The following is a 24,320-nucleotide window of genomic DNA, read 5'->3' on the forward strand; positions in this document are numbered from 1 at the left end:
TGGAAAGATATTTTAAAAGATAAATACAGTTGATCCTTGAACAACACGTATTTGAACTGTGCGGGTCCACTTACATGCAGTAAATAGGAAACCGTCCTGTAAATGTATTTTGTCTTCCTATGGTTTTATTTTTTAAAGATTTATTATTTATTTATTTATTTATTTATTTATTTATTTATTTATTAGAGAGAGAGAACAAGTAGGAGGGGGCCAGAGAGAGAGGGAATCTCTTTATACATATATCTAATGTATTACATATTTATTGGAGTTCAATTTGCCAACATATAGCATAACACCCAATGATCATTCGTCAAGTGTCCCCCTCAGTGCCTGTCACCCAGTCACCCCACCCCCCACCCACCTCCCCTTCCATTAGCCCTTGTTCATTTCCCAGAGTTAGGAGTCTCTCATGTTTTGTCACCTTCTCTGATTTTGAGGGAGAGGGAATCTCAAGCAGACTCCTCTCTGAGCCCAGAGCCAGACATGGGGCTCGATCTCCCAAACCTGAGGTCATGACCTGAGCTGAAACCAAGAATCACATGTGTTACCAACTGAGCCACCCAAGTGTCCCCTTCCCTATGGTTTCCTTAATCACATTTGTTTTCTCCAGTTCACTTTATTGTAAGAATACAGCATGTAACGCATAGAACATGCAGTGTGTGTTAATCAATGTAATTAAGTTATAAGCCTTCTGGTAAACAGTAGGCTCTTGTTAGTGAAGATTTCAGGAGGAGTTATACACAGATTTCCAACCATGGTGGGGGAGGGGGTAGTCAATGCCCAACTGTAGACTAAAGACATGAAAAACATCTAGCTATAGAAAAGGTATTCTGGAAAATACAGGCATGTGAAAAAATTGATCAGCAAATATAGCAAAAGCTCATTTGTATAAAGTTAAAATATTTTAAAAGTAACACATTTTATTCACACGTACTTTTTACACATTTCATGGAACAAAGAGAAACTTGAATCTCTATATTGATTTACGACATACTTTTAAGGGACGTTCCATTGTTATACAGATTTGCCCAATGGCCCTTTAGGTTTTACAAATCATCATCTATTAAAAGTTATTTTAATTAATTAATTTTTTTAGAGATGAAGAGCTGAAGGAGACTCCCCACTGAGCACAGAGCCTGATGTGGGGCTTGATGCCAGGACCCTGAGATCATGACCTGAGCTGAAATCAAGAGTCACCTGCTTCACCGACCAAGCCACCCAGATGCCCCATTTTCTATTAAGTTGTTTTAAAAGGGGCACCTGTGGGGCTGAATTGGTGAAGCATCGGGCTCCCTGCTCTGTGGGGACCCTGCTTCTCCCTCTCTTTCTGCTCCTTCCCCTGCTCAGGCTCTGTCTCTCAAAAGACCTTTATATGGCACAGACTGAATAGAACACCAAAAAGGAGCACATTTTATTCATGTATCATTTTCTAAACTTTTCATGGAACGAAAAAGAAACTTGAATCCCTCTTGATGATTTATAGATTTCAAAGGATATTCAATTATCACAGAGATCTATCAGTTGATCACAGAGATCAATTATCAGAGAATGTTTCCCTCTTTTATTCTTTACAGTATTTGTTTTATTTTATGTACACTAATGCTGTGGTATTTTGTGTCCAGATACTCACAATTAAAACTCTATTGTGGAATCATTTTTGGTCATTAGAAACTACCATTCTTTGTCTTGTTTGCTAATGCTTGTTTTATTTTTTCACTCAATTAACCTTTTTTCAATGTTCACAAAAGAAGCTTCTTTCTCTCTCCTTCCTTCCTTCCCCCATTGTTCTTATTGGATTTTGCCCATTCTTTTGTTTTCATTATTTGAGTCCCTTTGGGTTTTTTGCTTTTTATTTTGGAATACTTCTTTTGTGACAATAGATAAAACCGGACACCTCACATGTGTTGATGCGATGAGCATATTCTACATCAAAGACTTTTATTTCTGTAACGTGCATCAGTGTATATTTATATTTTACTTAATCCTCTATTTTCAGCATGCTTTGAATCACTGCCATCAAAAATGGTGAAATAAAGAAAATTCTACTTCCTCTGCCTTTTCAGACACCTCACCATCTGATTTTCATTGATTGTATTATTTTCCTAATTGAACTTAAGTCGCATATTTGAACCCTAACACCGCCAAGCATGTCTAATATATGCTGATCCTATATAAATAATCATGATCCTCAGCTGTTAAGAAAAAAGAGGAAGTCATCTTACTTGCATATTTATATACATCTTTGTATTTTAGCTGAAGATGTTTTCAAGCAAAAGGTGAAAGATACCACCTGTTTTCTTTCTCCTGCTAATAGTAAAATGTACAGAAAGAGACAAATTAAGAAGCATTACACAAAATGCAGCCACATATCTAAAATGTGTGCAATTTTCTGGAAGGAAGGAGGTCACAAAAGGCTAAGTTTTTACACAAAACATCCTTTGAGGCGATTAAGGGTTAGACTCTAAGATTCCCCCAAATGAAACTAAAGAGTACCCAGAAAACATAAGAGCATTATTTCATTGTGCTCTCAGTAGAAGCCAAAAATAGACAAAATCATCTCGGAAAGACGTGGTATGACGAGCCTCAGGGTTGATGGAGTCCATCCTTAGACACTGGAGACCCACGAAGTTCTCGAGAATTTGGTATCAGTAGAAATGCCAGTTTGGGCTATTAGGATGGTGGGAAGATGGTGGCCTAGAGGCTAGAGCTGAGGACCACAACGTTATGTCCAGGTCTTGCAACCTAATGGAATTTACTTGGTTAGATTTCTAAACAGCACTGGGACCAGCAACTCCACCCCCATTAATTGAACTAGAATGTCTACAATTGTTATTCTACGCATACCCAATCATTGTAGGTTAGGCATAAACACATTTTTCTCTTTCCATGGGACCATGGATCTGTGGAATTGTGCACCGGGATGTATTATTATATGTAGAGATTTCCTCTATCTCTGAATTAGATGGTAAGATTTGAGAGTTCTGAGCTGATGGGCTATACAAGAGATTTTGGGGTTTTTGGTTGTTGTTGTTTTTTTTTTTTTTTTTTTACAAGAGATTTTGGACTCTGGAGTTGGTAAAATAGGATAAGACTTCTAAGGATCTTCAGATGGGGTGAATATATTTTGCTCTTGAGAGGGCCTTGAATCCTTGGGGCCAGAAGATAAACTGTGATAGAAATCTAAAGATGTACCCACAAGATGGGTGCCCCCTATTATTCAGCCAAACACCAATCTAGGAATAACCTTGATGTTCTAATTATGTATATTAATCAACTGGTCTTACGATAGGGAGATTTTATCTGTGTTACCTAGGTGGAACCAATGTAAAAAAACAAAACAAAACAGCCTCTGGAAGCTGAGATTCATACATTCACCCCAGACTAATTGCCAACGAGTGAGCAGAATTTACTCTTCCAATTCTGCCCATAACCTGAAGGAGCCTGGAAATGGAATCTTCCCTAGAGCCTCTGGAAAGGAATCCAATACTACCCAAAATTTGATTTTGTTCTTATGAGACTCTATGAAGAAAACCAGCTAAGACACACTACATTCATCTATCTGACCCACGGGAATGCATGGATATGTGTAAAGCTGATAAAATTTTAGTCGTTTGTGATGGCAGCAATAGAAAATAATATAACCCTCTATAAATATTTTGTCCAGAAGAATTCACAAAATCTACAATGCCTAACCCATAAATATGTCTGTATTTCTTCCCATGTTGACGTTCTGCATGTCTATCTGTAAGCTGATTGGACCATATGTGTTCCTTCAGTTCTTTCCACACATCATTACACTGTCTTCCAATGTCGAACATTTTTTAGTTGAAAATTAAAGTCTACCTTTAATTTTTTGTACATATTGTACATATGTCATATTATTTTTAGAATTCTTTCTATCTTTGGAATGTATGGAACTTTCAGAAAATATTTCAGGTTCACGTTTTTCTGGCAGCAATACGATTTATCAGTCTGAAGAAGAAAGTCTTATTTCTGGGAAGTTTTCTCAATATAATTTTTAAATATTTATGTATGCCATTATTTCATTTATTTTGTTTGGGTACGCCAATGTGGGGAAAGTCATATCAAGATTTAATTACATATGTAAAACTGATCAACTTTTCTCCTAATTAAATGGTAACTGAAACAATAAATACAAATTTTTATCCTGTATTTTGGTATGCTTTTAGAAGCTTAATCATAATACTCGAGGCTGCAAGAATTCGGGGAAGACTGGCATTCAGATATCTTCATGTAGATTTGAAAGAAGCTACAGTCGATAAAACTTTCTGAAGAAAATTTAGAAAAACATGGGAACTTCGTTTTGCAAATCCTGCACCCAGCAGTTATAACGCTGGTATTGAGTATATACATGATTACATGAGCAAAAAGGATAATATTGTTTGAAATTAAAATAATTATAACATTTTTTCTTTTTTTATATAACATTTTTTCAAATAAAAAATAGACATTTGCACTGAATACTGGAAACTATTGTCCATCCATATAGTTATAGACATCCAATTAAATGAGTGTCTATTAGAACAGGGAGATACAATTAAAATTCAAAAGAATGGGATAGATTTGTGTCAGTTGATATGGAAGGTCACAAAGCTGCCTTTTTCCTTAAATATGTAGGGTATAGAATAATATGTATAATCAGAGTTAACAAATAGACATCACAAAAGGCTGTATTTTCATATTTCAAAGTTATTTCTCAACATTTGCATATTATCAACAATTTTTTTTGAAAGACTTTTTCATGATAGCCACTGTTTTATTTATTTGGCTACTGTTGTGGTAAAGGGCACAATTCCATCTGGTGTATCTATCTGTTACATAGAACTTGTACATATCTGCAGAGTACTCAGGTTTTCTGAAAGTACTATCTACAGAGACATTTCTCTACTTATGTTCTAGAAATTAAAAAAAATAATAATTAACAGGAGAAAATGCATGTCCATGCATGTGAGACTATGCGGTCACTTTGAAAGCATCAGTGTTTATCAAGGGATCCATTTTTGGAGAGTCTTGATAAACACTGTGTGTGTGTAGACAGCTTTAAAAATTGTATTTTTTAGCAAACATATTTAGCTAGTGCTATATTTCTTCTCGTTTAGTTTAAACCCATCATCCCTTGTTTTGCCTTCGAATCATTGATTATATTTATGATGTTACATAGTCTTGTGACATTGATGAAGGTCTAAATGACTAAGCATATAAGATATGGAAACAATGAGGACTTTGGATTATACACAGATCTGCATTTAATAATTCTATGTTTTTCTCTTGTGCAATTCTTGAAAATCCTTTTACATTTCAGAAATTCATTTTTGATTTGCAAAACAGATCAAGGTATCTCTCATGGGCTGAATTGTGTCGCCCCTAAAATTTGTACATTGAAGCCTTAGAATGTGGCTATATATGGAGTTTGGTCTTTAAAGAGGTGGTTAAGGTGAAATGAGGTCCCTTGGGTAAGCACTGATCCCATAGGACTGAGGTCCTTATAAAAAGAGAGGAGGAGGGATTCTCAGTGTCTGACTCTTGATTTTGGATCAAATCACGATCTCAGGGCTATGAGATCAAGCCTCACATCAGGCTCCACACTCAGTGCAGGGTCTGCTTGAGATTCTTTCTCCTTCTCCCTCTTCTAATACTTCATGTGTTACTCCCCTTTCTTTAATTTTGTTTTTTTTTTTATTATTGAAGTAGAGTTGACATACACTGTTACATTAGTTTCAGGTGTACAGTATCGTGATTCCACAAGTCTATATATTATGCTGTGCTCACCAAGAGTGTCACTACCATCCGTCATGATACTCTATTGCAGAACCATTGACTATATTCCCTGTGCTGGACCTTTCCTCCCCATGACTTACACATCCCATAACTGGGAACCTGTATCTTCCACTCCTTCACCCATTTTGCCCATTCCCCAATCTTCCTCCCCTCCTGACAACCATTTTTTTGTTGTCTGTGATTGTGGGTCTACTTCTACTTTGTTGTTTGTTTGTTTGTTTGTTTTTTAGATTCCACATATTAGTGATATAAGTGATGTAGATTCCACATTATTTGTTTTTTTAGATTCCACACGTAAATGAAGTCGTATGGTATTTGTCTTTCTCTGACTGACTCATTTCACTTAGCATAATACTCTATAGGTCATCCATGTTGTGACACATGACAAGATTGCATTCTTCTTTATGGCTGAGTAATATTCCATTATATATATAATATTCCATTATATATATATATATATATATATATATATATATATATATATAATTTTTTTTGCACCACATTTTCCTTATCCATTCATCTATCAATGAACACCTGGGCTACCTGCATATCTTGGCTATTGTAACTAATGCTGCAATAAACATAGGAGTGCAAATATCTTTTCAAATCAGTATTTTACTTTTCTTTGGGTAAATGCCCAAAGAAGTAGTGGAGTTATTAGATTATATGTTGTTTCTACTAGTAATTTTTTGAGGGACCACCATACTGTTTTCCAAAGGGGCTGCACTAGTTTGCATTCCCACCAATAGTGCAAGAGAGTTCCTTTTTCTCCATGCCCTCTCCAACCCTTGTTTCTTGTGTTATTGATTTTAGCCATTCTGACAAGTGTGAGCTAATATCTCATTGCAGCTTTGACTTGCATTTTCCTGATGATGAGTGATGTTGAGCATCTTTTCATGTGTCTGTTGGCCATCTGGATGTCTTCTTTGGAAAAAAAAAAAAGCCTATTCACATCCTCTGCCCATTTTTAATCAGATTATTTCATTTTTAGGTATTGAATTGTATAAATTCTTTATATACTTTGGGTATTAACCCATTATAGGTTATATCATTTGCAAACATCTCACGATCGGTAGGTTGCCTTTTCGTTTTGTTGATTTCCTCTCAAAATACTTATCTGCATAGAACTGATATAGATGTTGTGGGAAATTGACAGTTTTGATCTTTTATAAGTTAGTGAGCCACATTGTGAAGGATCCCTTTCTCTCCAGAGACAAGATTGTAAATGTATATGCTTTTCACATGTAAATTCCATAAGCCATATTTAATGTTATTTTGGTGGTGTCTCCCAAGGGAGCAGCAACTGAGATGGAAACAAAAAGGAAAAAAATCCACACATAAAAATAAAAATCAGAACACAAACGAATGCTTTTTCCTAACCTCTATCTTATCTATTCAATGAAAACATTTTTAATGATCAGTGTTCAGCTGTCTCCAACATGTTTGAAGAAAAGGTATCACTGTCTCTTTCTTTTGATTTTATTTTCACACCTGATCATCCCATGCCAAGGGTAATCATGAAGGAACTTAGAAATTAAACATTCAACTATTTAAGATTATTTCTATTTTTATGAGATGGTAGTGTAAGTTGGAAGAAATACTCTATCATGTCTTTAAGATATTTTTATGTCTGTGTCTAACCAGTGCCCACTCTTTTCTGCCCTACCGGACATGTTTTTATCCACCTCCTCTGTTCCAAGAGCACTCCCAGCTCCTATTCTCATTTTTCTGTAGATTTTCACAAGAGATGCAGTTTCTCATGGCTGGGCCTATTCTCCCCTCTCGTCAGAGAATCTTAAACATAGAACAAGAACAGAACTCAGATTCGAAAACAGCATGCCCTGCGCTAGTAAACTAAAAATGTGGGTAAATGGGAATAGTAGTACTTCTGCATGCAAACTTTTGTTTTTATTTAATGAAATTTGTACTAAGATGATACACATAAAACATATCAACATTTCACCATTAGAATTTAATGGTTTTTAGTTACTATTACCATAAAACCTAGTTCCATTTATTATAATTGCATAAGATACACTAAATGTTCTTTCTCTGATATGTAGGTTGGTTAAAAATCTCCATCATGGCTCCCAAGGAACAAAGTCTTCTATTTCCCTTATGAACTCGTGTTAAAGATCCTTATTCATTATGTTCTATAAAAATGATGAAGTCAGTGCATGGGGTTGCCTTATGTAAATTAATTTCACCTTGCCTCTTGCTTCTGAAATTATCATAATCTTCCCAAATCCAGTTTAGGCTGCCTCCTTTGTCCAGAAAGCTTTTTCTCACCACTTCCTTCCTCAAGGCCCCCATCTTGTGAGAAACCCCTTATTCCTGGGCTGACTTTATAAGACTAACACACATGTACTTCCTGCTGCTGTTGTTGTAATCCAATAAGTGTTAAGATTTCCAAAAGGTTTTGTCTGTTGACATCCACAGTTTGACTGCCTGTTGGGCATTTGACATTTGCTTAGTGAGACATCTGTTTAATAGATTGATTTTTTTCTTTTTCTTCTTCTCTCTCTTTTTTTTTTTAATCAGGGATCATTTTTTTAAATGTCCATCAGTATTCACGAATGGGCTGAGAAAAAGTAGTGAGTAGTTAAGCTTTTTGGTTAAGAACACAGGAAAAAAAAGTTTCCATTATGCCAGAATTAAAATCAAGCTCACGATATTAGCAGACAAGCTAGTTTTTCAAGGTTTGGGCAAAAGTGGCTAAAGAAACCAAGCCAACTGCAAGAATGTTTTCTGGAGAGATCAAGGAGCAAGAAAGGAGCTGTCCTCAGATGTTGAAAGAATGCAAAGTATTTCACTGTTGAATGTGCTTTCTTTGCTGAAGAGCCAGCGGGAGAGGGTGGTTTGTTTATTTGAAGGGAGCTTACCTCCCCTGTTTTGTCAAGGTGTCAGGTTTCATAGGAAGCTGAAGACCTTGTAGTGTGCCCTGTAAGACCCCTAAGTTTTTCACTGGATACTCTGTGCATTATTTCGTCTCTAGTATTCAAAGAAAATCCCCAACATCCTTATCTAAACTAGGTAAATGATAGGTGTTCAATATAACTCGGCTGTTAGGCCACCTCATTGGAGCTCTGCAGTCCTGCATTTGTGAAAAATAGTTGCAAGAGAATTTTGAACTGACACATGGAAAAAGAAAGGACAGCTTCACTTTATTTTGCTGGGGAATGCTTGATATTTGCATAATCGCCCGCGTCATCTACCAGCTAATATGATGATAATAGTATGATGGCTCTGCCAAGCCCTTTCCAAATCCGTGCCTATCTAAATATCATTTTGATAAAGTTGGTGAATCTGAAGAAAATAAATTATGACAGAATATATCACATTTATTTTTAATTAATACAGTTCTTGATTATCCAAAATATAACATCTGGTATGCATCTGGATGAGTAGAAAACATGATACCCTGTAGGTAAAGAGTCAATATAATTAGTAGAAGCCAAAGACACTGACGTGCAATTTGATTTTTTTTTTGCACACACAAAACTCTAAAATGCTAAGCCGTCAAGATTTATGCCTTGTGATAAGATGCATGAGTCCTTTGATCTTTACCTTTCTTGTAGAGTAGAGCTGGACAGGATGTGTGTAATAGTGTTCATATCGACTATTGGATACGCAAAACACACATCCTGAATATGCTTCACTTTGAATATCCTAAGCCACATGAACTGGTATGATCGTTGTTAATTTAATGCTATAAATACATGTAGGTATTTCACTGCATTGTGTCGCTATCATGAGGACACAGAGTACATGTTCGGCTTGCGTTTCTTAGATTAAATTTAAATAAGCCAATTAAGACAAACCAAATTATGTGTGGATGAGACGAGAGAGAAAAGACGTGACCATAGGGAGCTGATTATTTCTGATAATGGCATAAATGAAAATTGCATGCCTCTGACCAACTGTTTCAAGTCTTTGTCAATTTTCCAGCAGATGTGACACTTCAGTATATGTGGAATGGAAATGCAGAAATGTCATTTTTTAAAAAATATGGTGACTTAAAGAAATCATAATGTAATGTCAATAATTAATGTCAACTACTAATAATGTAGTTCCAAATATCGCTCCCACAGCAATCAAGACTTGCTTGCATAATCCGATGATCTTTTTTATGGACAATACGTTCCAAAAAGTGGAACGTATCTCCTGTCTCCTCTGTGTTCACATGCATATGTGAATTCAATATTGGTATTTTCACTACTGAATTTGAGAGTATGTGGAAGAGTACGTGCTTGATAGAATTGCATGTTACAAAATTTCTGCAATTTGAGTGACTTTTTTACTTGGACCAGAAAGATGCGTGGAATGACCTGATTATAGCGCAATTTCCTGTAGCGTTGTGCTACATTGAGAGTACTTACCACTCATTTCCCATCCTGGGAAGCCCTCCCCAAGGGATCTCCAACCCCTCCAACCCCTCCAACCTCAAGGACAAGCAGTCAAGGGCAGTGATGGAAAGAGACAGAAGAGAAATATTTGTTGGAGCTGCAACCACGAACCTAGAAAGTTTATAGGGCCCCATGAAAGATAGGTTATGTGTGCTTGCCCCTCACATATCATGCCCCTCTCTGGTATGGCTCAACTTCCATAATTCTCATCTCACACTTCATCCTGTCTGGACTTCTCATCACCAACTCTTACTCCCACGTGTGCCTTTGCAAAGATCTGCTTTGACCTAATGGGGAACGGAGCAGGTCAGAATCCACTTCCACATGGGAAATCACTCCACAAAGAGATCTTTATTTCTCAAGACATGGCATGGAGGGATGAAGGCTATTTTTTTTTAATCTTACATATCCCACTAACTGTGGTTGGACAAAGAACTCCTTGATTCTGTCCTAGGAAGTTTAAGAACAAAGTTCGACCTTATTACCTTCAGAGTTTAGGAACAACATTTTCTTGGGTGAAATGTCACAAGTGGTCCCAGCATATAAGCAAAGAGATTGTCAAGCAGAGATAGAATTTCCTTGTAACACCCAGTGGACAGAGAAGTGACATGAGTATGCTTGCTTCTCATCAATATTCAGAGTCTCCATGATAATTATTTTGAGACTGAACAGCCATGCCATTAAATAAAATCATTCCCCCTGTCTAGGTGATTTGTTTGGATTATATATACATCTATATATGTATGTATATTTGTATTATTTATATTTATATTTCTAGGTGATTTTGGGGGGTTACAAATACCCAAAGACACCAAATAAACATTCTAAAAGCTTCTCCACTGTGACTGACAAATTTGGAGGGAGAGGGGCTTTATATTTCTGTTATCATTCTATAGCTCTGGACGACACTTTAATCAATATATACCATAAATTTCTTTCTAGTTAAATATCTAAAGATGAGAATTTCAGAGCATAAAACGTACCGTAACCACCAAAATCCCTACCCCTTCTCTATACAGCTTACCTAATAATAAGATGGCAAATAATACTTTGCTCTTGTGTTTTTTAATACCAAATGTTCCGCCATTTATTCCAACAAGAATGTGCAATCAATTGTAATGTTTGCAAACAACGAAACAGCTTGCTTATGGCCTGAAAGCATTAAAATGTTAAAATGGTATATTAGATCATTTTCTCAAACACGGCCTATAACCTAGAATTTTATGTGCATGTAGTATTCTGTGGAAGTAAATTAGAAATAGGTCCTAGCTGTTACCTCATGCACAATTAATGAGTGTCGTTTTAGATGGCAGCTATCCCTAACAGCACAGTTCTATGTTAAGAAAATAGAATCTGAATCTCTCTTGGTGGAACTTAAATTGATTCACTTTCCATCATCTGTACGACTGTCATAAGGCTATTTCTTGTCCCTTCTGGAACCAGGCAAAAGTATATTTAATGAGCTCAAAACATTCTTCTCCTAATTTGTGGCTTTTCTATACTAATACATAATTTCTCATGTGTAAATATATTTAGTTAGAACCTTGGTAACTCTAGAGTCACCTGACATTTTATTATTGCTACAAAAAAAAAAAAAGAAAATGTGAGAGGAAACAAATGTTTTTAAAAATTACCTTTGTTCTAATTTGTTTTTACTTGTATTAGTCAGCGAGAGTTACCGTAACAAAACAGCACAGACTGGGAGGCTGAAACAACAGGCATTTATCTCTCACAGTCCTGGAGGCTGGAATTCTGAGATCCAGGTGTGGGTAGGATTGGTGTCCTCTGAGGCCTCTCTCCTGGGAGTGTAGACACCATCTTCTGCCTGTGTCTCCATGTGGTCATTCTTCTACATTCTGTGTCCTCATCTTTTCTTATAAGAACAGCAGTCCTACGGGATCAGGGGTCATGAACTCATTTTACCTCGGTCACATCTTTAAAGCCCTCATCTCCGGATATAACCTCATTCCGAGGTCCCAGGGATGAGGGCTTCAGCACATGATGTTTAGTGGGGACGCACTTCAGTTTCTAACACCAGACCAGTGGAAAGCTTGTGCTCTTAAATCCATCTACCTCACCGCCCATCAATGTGTCCTTGTTCGTATGTGAAGCCTGTGAACCCCCTGAGCCTATGCAAGCACTTCCTCAGGCTGTTGCGAGAGACAGCATTTCTGGCAATTCATTTCCTGTACTCCAGGGATAAACCACTCTTTTATTGGAAGGAACAGGAAGTCATTGTGATGGATCGTTAAGAGTAGTAACACGGAACAGTGTTTCTGGGGAGTTCTGATGGGCAAAAAATCACCCAAGACCCCGTTACAATGTAGGTTCAGATCAGTGGGTCTGGACTAAATCTACATTTCAAACAAAGTGGTCCAAAGCCTGCATCTTCTGTAGCACAAGACTGTAGTTATTTATACCAAACGCTAGAGGTCTAATGAAACTTTGGGGAGGTCCAACCAGCGAACCCCTTTCCCTGCATATTCTAATTTAATGGGTTTGGTGGCAGGACACAGAGCTGCAAATCTCAAGCAATCTGGACTACTATTTGCTGTGGGTTTAAGTAAGTTACTTGCCTTCTCTTTGCCTCACTTTTACCAGCTGTAACATGGAGCAGTCATGAACAATACCCACCTCAAAGCTGTGATGAGAATTAGTTCACGTAATATTTATAAAGCTATTTTTTTATAAAGCTATTTAAAAAAAATCCTGTGATATCAATATACCTATTGACATGGGGAACTCTTAGCCCTTATTCCTTAACATATTTTGCTCCTTGCTATGTTATTGCCACTACTTCCTTTTAATGAAATAAAGTCCCTACTGTTATTTACAATAAAAACCAAGTTATAGATTGAATCTTCAAGTATGGTTAAAGAGAAATCATCTAAGCAAGACCTTCATAATAGGATTTATAGTACCTACACAACAACTTATATTACCATTGAACATAAGAAATCATTTTATTTATTTTTTTAAGAATTTATTTCTTTTTCATAGAGAGTGCACAAGCAGGGGGAGGGGCAGAGGGAGAGACTCCCCACTGAGCAGGGATTCCAATCAGGAGGCTCTATCCCAGAACCCTGAGATCATGACCTGAGCCAAAGGTAGACACTAAACCTACTGAGCCACCCAGGCACCTCACAAAAAATTATTTTAAATATCCAATGTGTTAGGCTTTGTATAAGGCACTTATCAGGCTCACTATACCCGCCTAGCTTGGGGAGCTTTGTTAAAGTCATGAACTGTCATGACACTGTTTGTGGCAGCCCTAGAGAATGAATACGGGAACTTTGGAGAATGGTCACTTTCACAACAGGAATTAGACATCGATATTGTGTTTCTGAAAGAGCCCGGGTGTCCATCAAAACGAGTGGAGAAAGGAGATGTGGTGTATACAGACAATGGAATATTACTCAGGCATCAAAAAGGATGAAATCTTGCCAGGTGCAATGATGTAGATGGATGTACAGATAATACCCTACAGATCTAGGGTTATCCTAAGTGAAATGAGTCAGTTACAGAAAGACAAATACCATGTGATTTCACTCATAGGTGGAAGTTAAGAAACAAAACTAATGGATATGGAAGAAGGGAAGGAAAAACAAAATAAGGCAAAATCAGAGAGGGAGACAAACCATAAGAGAGTCTCAACTATAAGAAACACACTGAGGGTCACTGGAGGGGGTTGGAGGATGGGGTAACTGGGTGATGGGCATGAAGGAGGGCATGTGGTGTGATGAACACTGGGTGTTATTTGCAACTGACGAATTGCTAAAGTCTACCCCTAAAACTAATAATACACTGTATGCTAATTACTTGATTTTGAATTTAAATAAATAAATAAAAATAAGACTACATGTCCCCTAGCAGTCTGCATGGTATATCCTGCCTCAGCGTCAGGGTTTCACGGCCACCAGTTGAGAACCACTGGGATAGACCAACACATTGACAGGCAGGGTCTTTCACGCTAAGGCAGATTTTCCAGTGTTGGCTTTGCTGTCATTGGGGTTGGGTAATTGTTTGCTGCAGGGTAGGCTGTTCACCAGCATCCCTGACCTTAACCCAGTCAGTGCCAAAGGCAAATCCTCTTCTCCAGATGTAACATCTGAAAATGCCTCTCGACTTGGCCACACGTCGTCTGTAGGGGACAGGGTCACCCTGGGGTAAAACCATTATTTATTTCATGAAGTCATATTTTTTTCTTTAATACATCCAAAGCTCATTGTATGGAGTCTTTCAGAGCAAGGCAACTTCTGATTCCTTGAGCCGTCTACACAGCGACCTTTGTTCTTCATGAGCCACATTTAGAATCATCTAAGGACAGGGTATTTGCCACATGTACACATTGTACTTAGTGACTTAATTGATTATATTTAAATAATATATTTAAATATATTTAACAATATATTTAAAATATATTTTAAAGTGTTTAAATATATTTAAAAAGTATTTTGAAAATAAGAGTAATCAAAAAGCCAATTTGGCCAGCCAACAAATAAGAAAGTAATCATCTCTGAAAACATGTGTATTAACTAGTTGATGCGTGCCTCACCTGCTACCTTAATGTTAAAGGTTTAAATACCTTACATGATTTGAATTAAGTGTGATTTTTAATTAAATATTACCCAAAGTGACTACATGATGAGAATTTACTTTGCTCAAAAAAAAAAAAAAAAAAAAAAATGCCGGTAACATCAACATTAGCAGCCAGGACAACCCAGGGACAAACAGATCTGTGTGAACCATGAGAAAAACAAGGTCACTGTAGTTTGATGGTAACATATAACTTACAGGATCCATTCCGCTGGAGATCTCAATTTAAAATTTCATGAAAGAAGGTTTTCTGCTCACATGTCAAAGGCCGCTGCTAATGAAGGTGTATAATAGCAACCGGATAATGATCGAAATTTTGCAGGCATCACTTTCAACATCTGTTTTTAATTTAGATTTTCATTAATTGGATGGTGAGCTGTAATTTTTGGTTTCAGTTCGTGCTAAAAGTATATGCTGCCTACATAATTACTGATATTGTTATTCTTCCATCAACTTCATGAGCAGAAAGTCACCCGTTGCTGTCCTTTTTTCTCGTTGTTGTAATGGACCCTTTGGTCAAGGGATAGAGCACAGACCAAGACGGGGTTCAAAATTGGAAGGAAAAGAAAACCTGTCTGCTCAGAGACACGATTTCCCCGGCATTCCTGTAAAAATTAGGTGAGGACAAAGTGGAAAACAACACAGTTAAAAATTGGTCTTGCAATCTGTTTCTGATGTGCCAACAATCTGTGAGATTTCTACTAGGGGCAGGAAGGTTTTTTATCACATACACCCACATATCCCCATATTATAGAGCATCATCTTTACAGTCAGTTTCATGCAAACTATATTCCTCTTTATATATTGCTAGACATATCAGATGTGCATTGACTAGATACCTTTCCAATGAGTTAATTTAGCATAAAAATCTTTAGATAGGGGGCACCTGGCTGGCTCAGTCAGTGGAATGTGTGACTCTTGATCTCGGGGTTGTGAGTTTGAGCCCCACGTTGAGAATAGAGATTCCTTGAAAATAAATCTTAAAACAATTTTTAGATAAAATCATGACAGTCATGGAAGCAAAAGAAAAATAAGATATTTCTGTTTGTCATGTTTACATTACTTCATGTAAGCCAGTGTTCTGATTTATTTTAAGACCTGGGTCTGTACACTTAAATTTTTTTTTTCACACTGAAGGCACTATATAGATTTCTATATTTTGCATGCAGAAGAAATCTCTCAAAAAGTAGAACTTCAACTTAAACCATTTTGAAACTTATTTATGTAAAGCTTGTGTGAGAAGATGCCTTTTGTATGATCTAATGATTAACTTGCAATGTGAGGAAATGTGTTTGACTTTAAACCGTACTTTCCACTTTATCTGTTAGACTTTCTGGAAAATGCTAAGGGAGCCTCTGAAACCCCAAATCTGCTCCGCTAGAACATTTCTAAGAACTTTGCTCCAAACTATACATCCTCACTTTTCTCGCTAAAGCCAAGTTGACCAAGCAATCTTTGCTAAGCCATAGGACCAGCCTTATAAGCCACTATTTCTGTAAGTTGGCCCCACAGAGATCAAGCTTCTCCTACCTTCTTAGGATCTGATGCATGTAGAGTGCTTCATGAAATAAAGGGATCTGAGTCCTCTATGGAATGTCAGGTTATCCACAGCCAGACACCATACTTTGCATTTCACCTAGAAAGAAAATGAGCCAAAATACCTAGGCATCCTCTACATGCTGGGTGGCATTCAGTGGTGACCACAGGGGCAAGAGTCCACCATTGGGTTCATCACCCTACTTTCCTATACACTTTGCTACCCAGTGCATGTATTGTTGCTTGGAGTATATGTAACAGGTCATGGTGTTGACAGTGTAGTGGATAGATACATTACAGATCTATCTAATATAGTGCTATAGATTATTATAGCAAAATCCTAGTGCTGTGTAGGAAACATCATGCCATCTTTGCAAAATCTTCTCATTTCAAATTAGAATTGCTTGGTTTTTACAAAGTCCTGGTAGCGGCAGTGTTGCCCTCACCATCGCGGTCTAGCGATCGCGCTCTGGAATAACGTATCAGAACAAGATGTTCTCCAGCCCAGTGAGCAAAGACACCCAGAATATTGCATCAACAGGGTTCAGATTAAGCAGGTCCAACTCTTTTGCAGGAGGAAGTTGTTCGGACACCCAGGTCATAGCCTCATGGGCAAGAACCTATGACCAGTTGACAAAGTAAAGCCATGCTTGGGTGTTGCGGACATAGGACACTGCACGACATGCTGGAACCATTGGCATGGACTGCTCCTTAGTGCTGCTTGGGTCCCATTAGGACCCCAAAATGATGGGATGTGAGAAGAGAGAATGGTGCTTCATGCAATGTAGGAACAGAATGGATGTTCAGAAGCACAACTGAGTGTTGTTCATTGAGCTGAATTAAGCCCACCTCCAACCAGGGAGAAAGGCTGATCCTTTACAGAGAAGTAACTAGAGTAGTAGATTTGGTACCCAGATTCCCATTGGTTGCACAAAGGAGCCACAAAACCCAAGGCATGAGGGAGACTGTCTATTGCTAGAGAGCCCTGTAATCCCTGACGTGTGTATTTCCAAAGTGTGGACTGAATAAATGCACATTTACATGGATCTACCTCAACAGTGGCACATGTGTATGCCGAGAAAAGATATAGGGAATGAAACCATGGAGCACAGACAGAGTAAAATTTATTTGCAAACTGAATAAAGGTTGTATCTGCTGACTTTAATGTTCTGCATGAAGCCATGTTGAACACAATATTCCGAAAAATGTATAACGGAGACATGCCAATTTCTACTTTTCAGTTTTGCTTTTATTCATCCAATCAACCATCTTTCTTGTATATAGACCAAATGCTGCACATCTCATCCTCAAGTTGTCTTTCTTACAGGGGCACCTGGGTGGCTCAGTTGGTTAAGCATCTGGCTCTTGGTTTCTGCTCAGGTGATGATCTCAGGATCATGGTCTCAGGGTCGTGCAATCGAGCCTTGCATTGGGCTAGACAATCAGTGGGGAGTCTGCTTGAGAGTCTCTCTCTCTCTCCTCTATCCTACTCACATGTGATCTCCCCATCTCTCTCTGTAAAATAAATCAATAAAATCTTTTAAAAAAACACCAGATGTCGGGGCACCTGAGTGGCTTGGTGGTTGAGCATCTGCCTTCAGTTCAGGGCATGATCCCGGGGTCCTGGGATGGAGTCCCGCTTTGGGCTCCCCACAGAGACCCTGTTTCTCCGTCTGCCTATGTCTATGACTATGTCTCTCTGTGCCTCTCATGAATAGATAAATAAGATCTTTAAAAAAATAAAATTAAAATTTTTTTAAAAAGATGTCTTTGTTACAATTGAGACATAAAGTTAGCTAGTTTCTCATGCAAACTGCAATCCCTCCTTCTGTTGGACATAAAACAAAACAGAATGGTGTATGTGTGTGTTACTATACACACATGTATTTTTTTTCTCCCACCAAAACCCATGTACTAAATAAATACACAGCCTCATTATTTGACTGTGCTGGGATGAACTCTGTATTTTGAACAGAAGCTAGCTATTATCCCTCCAAACAATGGATCTCTATTGGGTTTGCTGTACTCAAAGTACCTCCAAGTGCCATGCATTTTTCTGTACAAGGAATGCATCATTTCATTTCCTCCACAAACCAAGACAGTACATTTCAAGTCTTTTAAAGACAGAATGGTGTTTTTATTTTTACCTTTTTGTGTTGCAGGGACATCGAGTCGAAATATGAGGCCACGTGTGAAATTATTTGTCTGAAGGAAGGTTTATTAAAACATCCCGCGTTCACAACAGCAAGACTTGGGAAAGCTTTTGTGAGCAGTTCTTGACACTTTAATACCAAACCCAGCTCTCCTTATTTCACTACGTAGCTTTTTAAAGTCAGACATGAATCTGAGTGCTGGAAGCAATCACACCAATTAGTGAAGCTCTGTGACATGTTTTGTGTTTCTTCTCAGAAAAGAAACGGGACACTGGAAATGGACACTAGCAACGACAGCACTCATCCCCGCTCTGCTGGGCATGCACGTCGTTAGGGGCTGTGCAACCACTGCTGTGCCATCCTTACGGGCTTTACATAAATAGCCTCCTGTTTTTTTAAATAAATTATATTATAAATTACGATCAATTATGAACCATCCAGCAAAAATGTTAATCATCCCCAAATCTCCAAAGGGTGCTGACTGTACCGACTTGAATCCTGAGCTTCCAATGGTAACCTGGTGGCTCCCAAAGTTGTTAGTTTGAAGAGGGTGTGTACCCACTGGGATCGATGGATGGATTGATTGATTTTTTCAGGTTTAATTATATATTTTAGAGAGAGAGTATACAGCATTGGGAAGGGCAGAGGGAGAGAGAATCTCAAAACAACTCTGCTGAGCTCAATGCAGGGCTCAGTCCCATGACCTTGAGATCATGACCTGAGCTGGAACCGTGAGTCCAATGATTGACTGACCAAACCACCCAGGCACACCCCGACTGGGATCAATTTATAATGAATCAAAGCTTACCTGAGTCTGTAGGAAGATATGCAACTTGCTCCTGGGAAGTCCTTTCATGTCGCCGATTAAATGTTCTTAAGAGAGCAAGTCAGTATTTTTAGGTGTGTTTAATCAATAGGATCGGGAAAAATTGAATTTTGTTTCCTACCTACTATATACTTATTATTAGACATTGCTGTACGTGTCCCCTAAAGCATCTCTGTACTATGTAAAGGGAAGTGAATTCCAATAAAGAAGTCAATGCCCATCTTAATTGTTTGGGGAGTTCTGTGAAACAGTTCTAACACGGTGGGCAATTACACTCTGAGTGTTGAGTTAGCGAAAGCATGGATTACGAAGGAAGTAGAGCAAGTAGTCCAAAGTAGACTCAAACTTTAATTTTAGTTTGGATTTGCTCTTTGGAAGCAGGACCATTCAGGAGCAGGGGCGTAATGCATAGTATGATGTACAGTTTGAGGTTTAATTGAAGCATGCATTTTCCTGCTAAAAGGGAATATGCACAAGGACACCTGGGTGGCTCAGTAGGTTAAGCATCTGCCTTGCGCTAAGGTCATGATCTCAGGCTCCTGGTATGGAGCCTCACGGGCTCCCTGCTCAGCGGGGAGCCTGCTTTTCCCTCTCCCCTATGCTTGTGCTCTGTCTTGCTCTCTCTCTCTCTCTCTCAAATAAAAAAAGAAATTAATACAAAAAATAAATTAATACATAAAAATAAAATATTTTTTTTAAAAAGAGGGACCATGCACAACCCATTTTGACTATTTAGGGGCTCAAATAGTTGCAGAGAGTGGAGAGATAAGGGAAGAGATGTGATATATAGGTGAGATGTGGGCTGCTGCCCATCGAGCGAGTCTACACGCGCTTGCACAAAACAGGTGAAAAATAAACACCCAGCCGTCATTTGGGGCTTGGAAGTTGAGGCAGAAGAATAGGGTATGGCCAAGAATACCAGAAAGCTGAGTCTCAAGTATAAAACAATAGTGCAATTGGGATTATTTCACAGCGAGAATGACCCCGGTTGACTGCTAACCCACCCCACTTCCTCATTTCATTGGATGATTTGGAATATGCACAATTTTTCCCCCAAAGCCAAATAAGCATCCAGCAAATGTTGATAGACGAATGATAGGGGGGTAGATAGATGACAGGTAGATGCATAGATAATAGAATGGACAGGTGATAGGTTGATTGATAAAATGAATGTCTCCATTAATAAAAGTGGTTTTCTTTAAAGCTCTTGCGGTAGGAAAGCCAATGATTATAGTGCAGCTGGAGAAATTACTATTTGGTTTAAAATAACCTGAATATTTATCTACATACCACACAAGTGAATTCTTCTGTTTGAGGGAGCCCTAATGCAATAAAGATCCGTGACCTCTGGATCCTGGAATGCAGAACACCCATGATCCAAAGGCCGACTAAAGAGAAAGAGGGCTTTTATATTTATATAGTATTGATTTTTACCAAGCAATAAAATATAAATAACCATTACAGTTTGGCTTTTAATACTTCCAGAAAACACTGTTTCTGTCCCTTTCTCTCCCTCTCTTTTTTTGGAAGAGTATTTGCCAAAACTTGACCACGTACTGGGTGGCTTAATAAAGCTATTGTATTGTGAGAATGATGTGTAAGAAAGCGACAGAGACATTTGTAAGAGAGCCTGTGTAGAGAGGTTCTACTGAGTTCCAGGCATTGCCCCGTTGCTAGGGGAAAAAGCAGAACACTATAGTGTGATTGATGGCTCCTCTCGGCTCTGATAATCCATTGAGTGACATAAAAAAGGAGTAAAATATACAAGCATCCTATAAAGAAATCATTCAAATTATGGATCTTTTGTACAGATGCTCAGTCACAAATGCTCCCCATAGACGATTTCACAAACCTTCTGGTCAACTATTTTTATTAAATCAGGTGAACAACTTATTAACTGTATTTTAATTTTAAATTAGCTTAATTTGATTACAAATATAAATGAATTCGCTCTAAGTCATTTCATAAAATATGAGCATGTATTATTACAGAATTAAAAGGAAGCACGTGGGAGCATTTTATTTATTTTTGTATTTTTTTTTAATTGAAGTTCCATTTGCCAACATGTAGTACAACACCCGGTGCTCACCCTGTCAAGTGCCCCCCTCAGTGCCCGTCACCCAGTCACCCTTCGTGGCAGCATTTTAAATGTGTTAGAAATAAATGTAAATACTCTAGATTCTGTTGTTCTTTCAAGTATCGATGATTGGATTTTATGTCAGATGACAAAATTTCTCTAAAATGACGTGCAATTTTATTTATAATTATTTTAATTTTTTTCTTATTTATCAGAGAAGTTCCAAACATAAGATTTGGGTGATTTTTAATTTTTTTAATTTTTATTTTTTTAAAGATTTTATTTATTTATTCATGAGAGACACAGAGAGAGGCAGAAACACAGGCAGAGGGAGGAGAAGCAGGCTCCATGCCGGAGCCCAATGTGGGACTCGATCCCAGAACTCTGGGATCATGCCCTGAGCTGAAGGCAGACGCTAACCGCTGAGCCAGCCAGGCATCCCTGGGTGATTTTTTAAATTGGTTTTTAAATGTTAACCCAAAGGAACCACTCAAAAGACTAACTCATGAGCTGACTTGGAAGAAATATCACTCATATTTCAAATCAAGTTGAATTTTAAAGTCCATATAGAGATATTTTAATGCTACAACTATATTTGGGTAAAGTTTTCTGGGTAGAAATATACCAAATTTAAATAAAACCTGTACATATTTTATGTATGCATGCATGTATAATATGTACATTACCTATATAGTATGAAAATGTTACCTTTTCATATTTTACTGGAGGTTTTTTCTTTATATATACTATATGTTTTTATCAGTATCCTTTTTTAGGTTCATGCAAGAAAGCTTGGAGTATTAAGGAATTAACGGAAAATACTAGAAATTATTAGGAAGTTTTTGTTTGTTTAAAACACATCTGTTCTACATCTTGGAGATTCTTTAGTATTTTTGAAACCACTTTATTGAGGCACGATAGCCATACAAAAAGCATAGGTGGTGGGTACACATTGATGGGTTTGGCAGTAAGGCCATCCCCGTGACACCATCACCACAATCTATGCCATGAATATTTCTTGCAATAATTTTCCTCCCTTCTGACCCATTTCTTGCAATAATTTTCCTCCCTTCTGGCCCATTTCTTGCAATAATTTTCCTCCCTTCTGGCCATCGGAATAAATGGATGTCAGCTAATTGATTCAGGAAGGGAACACGGTTTATCGAATGTCGTGGAAAAATGCTGCCAGAATTAACGGTCACTGAGGAGCCCTGTTCCCTTGAATCAGGAGCACAACGCGTGGTGTGGGTTTTCAGTGATGAACGGTGTGATTGAACGAATTAAAATGCGTTTCGTACGATGACAGCAGCTCTGAGGCGTTTTGCAAAGTGTGATAATGGATTCACCAAAATGAAAGGGGGAAAGTTACCTTTCACTGCTGTACGTGGCAAAAATAGGAACTCCAACTATGATTTGCTATGTCATCAAATACTCTACTGATAGTTAATCCTCTTGTTTTCACACACATTTTTGGTGTTTTTATACTTCCCGTTAGCAGACATAAAACTCTTGCTGCCAAACAAGTTATTTTAATTTGCTTTGCAGTAAGCACTCAAAACATTATTTTTCCTTAAGAAATACATTTCCCAAGATTTCCTAGCTTAATAATATTTTAAAACATAAATATGCATTGTGTTTGTATTGATCACTTTCCTGCCATTATTTAATAATTAAATCGCTTTTAATTTTTAAAGAATTATGCATAGTAACAGTACTTACGTCTTTTCCACCGAAAAGGTATCATTATTTATTGTAATAAAAGAATGCAGAAGAACATTTTTTCCCCAAGCTTTTATTTAAATTCCAGCTAGTTAACATACAACCCAATATGAGTTCTGGTGTAGAATTTAAAGACTGCAAAAGAACATTTTTTAATAAAGTGCCTTCTTGTCATAGGAAATAAAACACGCGTGAACACTATAATCTAAATACAATGGTTTTGTTAACAATTAATGTTGTAGCTTTCGTTGCTTCTTCCGTCACTTGCTGCCACCCATCTTAGTGATTTCTTGTGTGTATGTTCATTGAATTATCACTACTTTAGGAGGTTGGGTGGTACGGTTATTCCAAATCACAGTTAAGAAATTGGGGGCTCAGAGAGATTTTGCATCCCTCCCTGAGCTCACCCAACGTGGTAGCAGCAGAGTTGGGGAGAGAATGACATTGAGAAGAACGTTTTTGCATCACACCAAATACCCCATCCTCCTCCACCCCTAAACAATACAACCTGTATTTCACAAGGTCACCGTTTTTTTCTTTAAAAATATTCAATAAGTGGTCATTATTAAGAAAAACATCAGAAGTCATGATGGCCGTGTCATAGACAGTCGTTTAATTTTTACGTGATAGTTCTTCATAAAACATTACTGTAGTGTTCACTACCCCCCACCGTTTAGTCATGCCAGCGAAGTCAAAATGAGAGACTGTGTGAAGGAGATTAGCAATATGTTGATGTTAAGAAAGTCGAAATGAGGGGGGGAAAGATCACAGTGTGTCCTTTGAAAGTCGAGCAGTGAAGCATCCACTTGAGTCCTGTAGGCCCGCCTGCAGATGGATGGTCATCGGTGTTCCTGTTCCTGTCCCCTGTGAATCAGAGAGCATCCTGTCATACCATACTATACGTTATTATATAGAAAACCGATAAGCTAAAAATAGTTTGCATCTCCCACAGATGCATGTGAACTCTGGTAAGTACAGAAGACCAATCTGATGTTACCTTGGCCATTGCCTTAGGCCACATGCACCAGTGTTGCAGCAAACCTAGCAAACTTACTCTACTGTTACTATCTTGAATAGCTAATATAGAAAGCTTTCCCTGAAATACTCCCTGAAGCAAATTTACCATTCTGCTAATTTCTGCGTGGATGCATGCTATCGCTCAGACATGTTTATTTTACATATGTGTACGCATCTTTTGACATTTTTGA

At 37.8% G+C, this 24,320-nt stretch overlaps 1 long non-coding RNA gene across 1 annotated transcript in view; it reads left to right on the plus strand.

The window, feature by feature from the left end:
• LOC140627395 (uncharacterized) overlaps positions 1-19,542 on the plus strand; it is a 38,942-nt gene extending 19,400 nt beyond the window's left edge. Inside the window, exon 2 of the long non-coding RNA XR_012026167.1 lies at positions 18,500-19,542. This is a non-coding gene — a long non-coding RNA (uncharacterized lncRNA). The remainder of the gene's footprint in view (positions 1-18,499) is intronic.
• Positions 19,543-24,320: the final 4,778 nt, after the last annotated feature.

This window comes from Canis lupus, chromosome X (genome assembly GCF_048164855.1).
Source record: "Canis lupus baileyi chromosome X, mCanLup2.hap1, whole genome shotgun sequence".
NCBI classification, from domain to species: Eukaryota; Metazoa; Chordata; class Mammalia; order Carnivora; family Canidae; genus Canis; species Canis lupus.